Consider the following 8,981-nt stretch of genomic DNA (forward strand, 5'->3'; position numbering starts at 1 on the left):
TTTAAATATAAAAGTATAATAGGATTTCTTATTTATTTCGTATTTATAATTTGAAAATACAGAGTCGAATCTGGATAAGTGAGAGTCCAAACGGTGATATTTTTCTTAGTTAAAGTACGGCTCCACTGGCCTATACGGATTTGCTTTTTGCCTTTCTAAGCCAGTGGTTCCCAAACTTATTTTGTCTACTGCCCACTTTGAGAATAAATATTTTTTTAGCGCCCCCATATTAGAGTTTAAGCAATCTTTTAATTCATATTAGTTGATGTTCACAAGTTGTTGTTGAGAGTCATGCAGTCGGTGTCTAAGTCCTCCTAGCTAAATAAAATTACAAATCACCCCCCAAGGCCTCTACACAACGCCTCCATTTTCTTTCTGGGTTTCTTACCGCCCCCCTTGAGAACTGCAGTGCCCACAAGGGGGCGTTATCGCCCACTTTGGGAAAGACTGTTCCAAGCGGTTGGTGCGAATGACGGACGTAGTGCTATGAAAAATCAGTAGCAATCTAGAATCTGTTGCAGACTACGGTGTGAAGCGTCCTGTGCGGGCCAATGGACACGTACCTTTATAGAGGTTTCTTGCTTATCCACGTTAGACAATATTATTCGTATATATATAATCTTTAACAAATTAAACGCAACTTTGTAATTTCACAAACTCAGTACAAATGTTTTTAGTCATTGTTTAATTTTTTCTTATATTTCTAGTTAAGATATAATTTTATATCTAATTAATAAGATATATTAATACTCTTACTAATGTAGTAAACACTATGTAGCTATTTATTTAGGTTTATATGTTAGTTAGAAATATCCGAATTTTTGTAAAATGATTTTCATTACTGTTCAAAATAAAAGCATCGTTCTCTTCACTTAATGATTATTATAGAATTATGATGATAACTTAACAAAACATATATACAACACACTACGATTTAACAAATATAATTAATTAGGACAACACACTATTCTCTGTTCATTGTTACTCACTCGTTTTTACACACTGAAAAAATAACAAAACACACTCGATAAAATAGAGAAATGAAATCTGACGGCGCCACTGTGTGCCCGTAACTTTTAACTTTTTTAGTGGCGCCCTCTGACGTATTATAATCGAATTACGCTTAGACTATTACATTGTTAACCTACTTCAACGAAAAAGAAAACAGTTACATTTGGTATAAATATTTTTTATGAGATGTAACTATTTTCGTTGCTTAACTCGTAATTACTCTTTAAATAACGAACAAATTATTAAACTAGACCGATAAGGGTATCTCGGTGAACATAAGTCAAACTCAATCATGATAAATGATATGTCACTAACGCCTCTTGTCAGTGTAATGAGATTTTTATATATTTTTTTCTGAATCAACCCATAGCAGCGCCTCCTACCGGGATAGACATACTTGTTTAACGATGATTACGTCATTAAGTCAGAGCGTGGGTGGCTCAGTGGTTTTAGCACTTGAATTGTAATCTGCACGGTCCTGGGTTCGAATCCCGCCATGTACCAATGTGTTTTTCTATTTCCGATTTACAAATGTACATTTATCCGACGTTCATACGGTGAAGGAAAACATCGTGATGCAGCCTAGTCACCCCTAACATAGGGTAGGCTCCGAGCCCTTCGGTGGGAACGTACAGTGAGCTGATGATGATGACCTCATTAAGACCGTTAAAAATGAGATTTCACAGCAGTGGGTATGTAATAAATGTCTTCGGCTATATTGTTATTGAAGTGGTTATCAATTTTGCAAAGATTCGGATGTTAAGTTAACGTTAGGTTAATATGGGTGTGCTTTTTATAAAATTAATAAATAAATTAATATAAAACTAAGCTATTAATAATTGTTAGTCGATGTTGTTTGAGTCTGTGGAAGCTTTGTCTTAAAAAAACAATGTCTATGGTTTTCTCGATGGTTAAAATCTGGCTGAATGTGTTACCAGTGCCTTATTTACATTAGTGAGGTAGTCATTTGTATTTTAAACACCTTTTATATCAATATATAGGATGTTTCAATAAGCCACCATCAATAAAAAAAACATAATTTAAGTCGGACTTATGTTTTCTTAATGTAAGTTTCCACTGCTGAAATATTCGCACGATTTTTTTTCTCAATATCTTTGACAGAATGGAGACAACAATATTCACGTCCTGTACTGGCATAAATATTTTTGGCAGTGGAACTCCACTTTAATCGTGCTCTTATTCTAGTCTTAGCAAACGTTTCAGTTCAAAAGCAACACGATTATCCTTTTCTTTTTTAATTCATGTAATTTCAGTTCATTTAATAATATTGTTATTTGTGTGGTAATTTTTCTTTTTTGCAATAAATCTTTGAAAGAGAATCTATTTTGTAAAAAAAAAAATTAAAAACATGATACATTTTTTCTTACGTGCACTTTTTTGTTTGTAAGCATAGAATTTGTTAATGATTTTACTTATCTATCATTTTTGCTTTTTTAATTAATTTTGTGTTTTGGTTTGATCCGACTTTTTTTTAAATAAAACCATTTTTCTTACAATTTACATTGATTAATAATATTTTGATATTCAATCTGTCAAGGCTTCCATGGTATTCGTTGTAGTTGTAGAACGCCATCTAGCGGCGTCAGATGCAAATGTTAATTTAAACACTAATAAATGGATACATTAACAATTTTGTCTTTGATTTTCCTAAAACAAAATACACTCTGTATTTTTATCACGTGACAAAATGCAGGTTTTCAAACTCTTTGCAAGTTTCTAAGGATAATTTATTACCAAGGTAAGATTTGATATCTTTAATATTAAGTACTAAATAACCGTGGGTTTCTGAGATTAATAAATCTGTATAAAACATATCGTCCCTGGTTTTTTTAACAAAATAGGAATAACAATATGTTTTTGTTGAATAACAACAAGGATTTTGGTCTCGGAAACCCACGATAAGATAAAAATACATGGAGAAATATGAAACCTTTTGTTTACTAATAAATAGATTTTTACTTAATTTAAACGACAGAGCGCCAATAGCCTAATGGTTAAGGGTTTCCAATCATGTGGTCGAAAGTTCGAATCCCGCAATTCGACTATTGTAAACCATTTCCAACCACAAGCCTAAAGTATACTTAGAATGGTACAAGAAATATAAGTTAGTCCCCTTTCCTTTCCCACCCTTTTTCTTATAAGGAAAGGATGGGAAGAGGAAGGAGGGGGAAAATGTTTTCTTTATGTACATTCCTCCGTCGATTAAATGTAGGTAACGCATATGCAATTGCGTATGTCTATGGGCAACGGTCATTTCACTATTTCAGCGATTTCAGGTGGCCGCTCTATCGTTTGTCATCTTATGATATAAAAAAAATGTTAGTGAAACAAAGACCTCAATATAAAGAAGTATGATTGCATCTAGGAAGACAACAAGCGTCTGCAAATATATAGTAACTTTTTCATACAATGTTGCTATATAACTATGATTGACAGTTGACACTGACGTAAAATAGATTGCAGTCAAATTCGATATGCTTTCATATGGTTAAAGTCACATTATTGGTAACAAAGTAGATGTCAAACAGTGAAGTCTTTATGTAAAAACTGTCTTCTTCAACTGTGTCCGCGCGCAATTAAAAAAAAAACGGCTGCATGGGTCTCGCTGTAATTTGGCATAGATGTAGAACATAGTCTGAGAGAACACAAGCTCGCGAACGACGGAGTCGCGGGCGACTAGTGTTTAATATTTTCAAGTTTCACCGAATAATCGTTCGAAAAGTTCTTTTGTAAATAGTAAAAAAAAATATCTTACACTCGTTTTCTGGGGAATACTGATCGATCAATAACTTTTGTTCCATAATTAATATCTATTAAAAGATTTCAGTCCAAAGTAACGTCATAATGATTGATAAAATTAATGGAATACAAATAAAGTTTTTCGTTCCATTTCCTTTTATTTGCGTTCAACTTTTTAATTTATTTCCTACGATACCAAATATCTTTGTATATTCTTTCGTATTATTCCATAACTTGCTAAGATTAATAAGGTCAGTACTAAATAAATTCGTCTTTCAATTATCTAAAGCGCGTTATAATTAAAAAGATTAAGTCAATACTCAGATATAACCGGCGGTATATTGCTATCCAAACTTAATGGCGGCATGCAATTTCTCACACGCATCACAATTTTTTTCGGCGTTAAAAAGATGCGGGCACGCCCCTTCTTGCTCTTTCCTTTAATTTCATTGAGCTTACCTAACTCCCACATTCTTTCTAACGCCTCATACTTGGCATGTTAGTGATTCCAAGCAAAGATGAATGGAGATTTTGAAGAGTAGAACTTAATATCTGGGCGGGTACCATCTTTCAACCACATCACAATTTTCTGCAAGTGGAATCGTGGTCAAGCGCAAGTTTATACGTAATAGCAGCTTACCACGCCTTCATCCTGGAACTAAAGAAAAATCTTGTAATAAACATAGCCTTACGTTTTAGGGTCATTCAAAAAGCGAGCATACCATTTCCTTAACGGCCGGCAACGCATCTGCAGTTTCTCTGGTGCTACAGATAACTATGGATGTCATTGATCACATCGATATTCCCGCCTCTCGTTTGCCACTTCTCTAATAAAAAAAAGCCTATGTCACCTTAGGATAGTATAGCTTCCCAACAGCGAATGAATTTTTCAGATCGGTTCAGTATTTTCCGAGCTTATTCAATGCAAATGAACATAACAATCTTTCCTTTATATAATTTTAGTATTAGTATAGATATTTAAACACGAGCTGCCGTAAAGTTTGAATCGTGTTATAGTTAGCGGCTATTTGCAGTAATTGTGATGATTGCCGTCTTAAGAGTTCCCAATTGATGCTCCGCCTCTGCAACATGTCGCTCAGAATGCCAGAAGCGGATTCTTATAGCAAGAAAATGAAATGGGTAAACAAAATAATGATATTTAAATATGTAACGTGCTAAGTAATTAGGTTATCATCATTACCTCTCTGTTGTTATCCCATATAAAAAGAAATACATATTGTATAGATAAAGCAATAGTTGTATGTGGGCAAAGATAAACCTTCTTAAAAAATAAATAATCGTTATTTCGACTTACGGGATGCTTACTTTTGGATTGGTATGAGCATTAAGTTCTTATAAATTCACTAGCTGTCGCCTACGACTAAGTCCGAGATTAAAAAACTAAATTAGTATTATAGCATCTGTGTTCTTACAGACTATGCTAAATTTCAGCGAGATCCATGCGGCCAATCTGGAGATACCTTCGGACAAAAATCCATCCAAACAAATTGTGAATTCCATTCAAATGGTTGGGACATTCGCATTAATTTAGTAAGATTCGATTATTTAATTCTTATAAATATATTTATTATTAAAAAGTATTTTAAAGATTAAAATTAATGTAATCTGAATACGGTCCTGTAAGAGGGCTATTGAGTGCAATCAATGAGGCATTGTGAACATTGGGCAACTGTATCGATTCAGACCACGTCGGCCATTACAATTGCTATAACTTGTTACTACAATAGTCGAGGACATCAGTAATTTATCGACATGGAGTAAACGACGATAGCAAGGACATATTAAACTACGATATAAAAAGTAGAATAATTAATCATTACTAATTAATATTTAATGTAGTTTAATCAATATTTTTATCGAGAGGCAAAGAAAAAATTTATTTAATTGAACTGGTTCAGTTTTAATAAGGGAACGTCCCATACTACGTGACCCGTTTAGGGAGGGGTGAGCGGAGTCTTTAAAACACTACGGTCAGTCACAGGATCGGGGGGCGGGGGCTCAGATTTTAGTCACGTAGTCGTTGGGCCGCGGACGAGAGCGAAAGCGTGCCCGTGGTCCCGTCCCGATGCGTTGGAGGAACAGAGGGGTTTAGTGGGTATGGAGGAGAATCCCACGTAACTACCGCGTCCCCCCCGGGGCGCGGAGTATGCATAAAGCATTCCCCTCTAAAAAAAAAAAAGTCACGTAGTCTAGTACTTGTTTTTTTCATAATACATAATTAACTAGTAATTTAAATATGCATGCAGTCTTATGCTATAAAGAAGAGTATGAGCCAAATTTTTCAATTTTTGCTTGTGATATCATTAAAAATCATAATTATGAATTACTACGTAAAACTAAAGATGGGGGGGGGGGTGTCATGGCATGTACTACGAGTGGTCACCAAGGGGAGGGAGGTTCACGTAGTATGGGTATGTTCCCTAAGTTTGCCTGTATTTGCATTGTTACACAAATGTCTTGTTTTAAAAATGTTATGATAGCTTCGTCGCGAGGAATTAAAAAAACTAAATAAGCTGATGTGTTCTTCCAGACTATGTTCTAAATCTATGCTAAATTTCAGCGAGATCCATAGAGCCGTTCTGGTGATACCTTCAAAAATCCATCCATCCATCATAAACATTCGCATTTATAATATTAGTAAGGAGTAGCTTAGTTAGAATTCAACTCAAGTTTTCGGAGAATGAACAAATTCTGTATTTTTCCAAATTCACAATCAAACGTTTGCAATATAATAGGTCGGATCAGTGTAAAACTGTAATTATTTTTGCGATTTAACGCTTCGCGGTGAGAAATGTCACGGACCATTGGTTTATTTCTCGGACGTTGACTTAAGTTTTATTCAACAATAAAAAAACTAATCACGACTACAAAATTAGAGGTTAGGTAAAAAAATATGCTCATCTTCTTTACTTTACTGATGCTGTCAAGAAGTTTGGTTAGAAATAATTATTAGGCTAAAAGCAGATTCATTTTTTCTTTGCTATACTATACTAGCTGTCACCCGCAACTCTGTGCGCTCGGAATGTTCTACATCTATGTTAAATTTCAGCGAGATCCATGCAGTCGTTCCGTTCATGGAGATACCTTTTAATAAACTTCAAACATTTGCATTTATAATATTAGTAAGATGGGCATAGACAACATAAACAAGTCAGTTCGTACCACAAATTGATTTAACAACTTTACTGTTTCAATGCTTCTGTAGAACAAAATCAAATGCTCTCACGATTTCATTTATTCCGTAACGGAGCCTAAATGGATAAGTAACGTGATATGACCTTTTTCAATTCGTTTATCGTAAATCAATATACGTTCGTTCAATTTTAGACGGAAATGTAGTTTTGGAGAATGACGCAACACGACCAAAGTGATGAAAGGAGTTACATCTCTTAAGAGACATATAACTCTTTTCGTTGAATGCGTAGAAGTATTAAAAATTAAACTTAATCTGTGTTTTATTGATAACCGCATATGAGCTTTATGTAAATATACCTTAAAAGTGTTGTCAAAGAAGTTAAATTTTTATTAACATATAGATTCTTAGCGTGGCTTTCCTCTGCCGAAGCAAAGTACACTAATCTCTGTTCCTCATAGTAAATTAAGGGGAGTATTTAAACAGTGATATCATACAGTTAATTATCAAGGACAAGGCTTGTGCTAATTTGGATCAAAAATAACATTAATATGTGTTCTTTTAGTGCTGAAAACTAAGTTAATCTTAATCCAAATGTTAACTAATTTTAATCATTTATAGATGTTTTAAAAACTTTTAACGTGTTCTTTTATTAAAAACTTTTTAATTAAGTAGTTCTTTTAATATTAAATAGAAGCCATACTAAAGATAGTGGGGTTTCTCTTTCATTTGATACCAAGAGATACAATGTTTTTGATTAGTGATATCCAATGTGTCATAGCCGAGAGTGTGATACTCAAAATTTAAACTTAAAAAAGATAGCGTTTAAGTATCCCTTATTATCGGAATTAGAGTAGACGTCTAATAAATAAATATAAAAATCTGGACGACTGAGCTTTGCTCGGTATTTTTTTTAATTGTGTTTTTTGGAAATTATATTATATAAGTACGAATTAATAATAAAATGATGAAATATGAATAATATTTTTCGATCTTACCAATAGAAAAAGTTAAGTTTATGTTTAAGTTGATTATCGATAAAACACGAATAAAATGACATTTTCTAAAAATGATTCCTAGCTAGATCGATTTATCGCCCCCGAAACCCCCTATATACTAAATTTTATCAAAATCGTTGGAGCCGATTCCGAGATTCCAATTATATATTTTTATATATACAAGAATTGCTCATTTAAAGATATGAGATAAGTTATTATACTTACTGTGTGTTTCTGACACCAAATTCCCCATTTCAATCATACTGTTATCTCAAACATGTCCAAGATGACATGTTGACGATACGTTTTAAACGGAGACGTATCAGAAACCCACATTTAGTGAAGATTTTTCATGTTAAATAATTAAACAATTAAGGAATTTTTGATCGACTATGTTGTTAATTGAAAATTAATCAGAGTTCGATTTGAAAAAAAAATTGATAATACCAACTCTTTATAGTTAGCATAAACTTCAAATTTCGAAATGTCGAAGTTTTTCAATTAAAGTAAAATGGTAAAAGCCATATGACTGAAAATTCTCAGAACTTTTATGTATGTTAAGTTTTTATTAGGTGGGTAAGAAGAAATTAATTATTTTTGGGTCAGACTGTAAAGAAATTAGGCAGCGCTTGGAATGGAACGTGTGGGACTCGGGAGCTTGATAAATAGTGCGGGACCGAAGAGTAATGTCGATATGTTTGACAGCTATTTCTTTTTTTTTAATTATTAAAGTCAACATAAAAACGTCGGCAATAACTCATAAAGCTTTGGTTTTAATTAAGGAATTAAGAAATAGCTTTTGTTCCATGAACCTAATAAATACGCTTTTAATTTATTTTATTAGAGTAAGACCTACTTAGTTTAGTTTAAAATATTTTTATCTGCATTTGTAAGAACAGATAATTTTACTGATATTTAATTATTGGTACAAATGGTTGCGTGTTAGATTGACATAGTTTACGTTTTGTTTAAGGGTAACTCGGAAGTCGATATGTTGTGCATCCCTAGAATTAGCGCGCGTCACCCACCCGGCCCAGCCCGCGCCCGCCAAACGGCAG

The sequence above is a fragment of the Papilio xuthus genome, unplaced genomic scaffold, assembly GCF_000836235.2.
Source record: "Papilio xuthus unplaced genomic scaffold, Pxut_1.1 DF827714.1, whole genome shotgun sequence".
Lineage (NCBI taxonomy): Eukaryota > Metazoa > Arthropoda > Insecta > Lepidoptera > Papilionidae > Papilio > Papilio xuthus.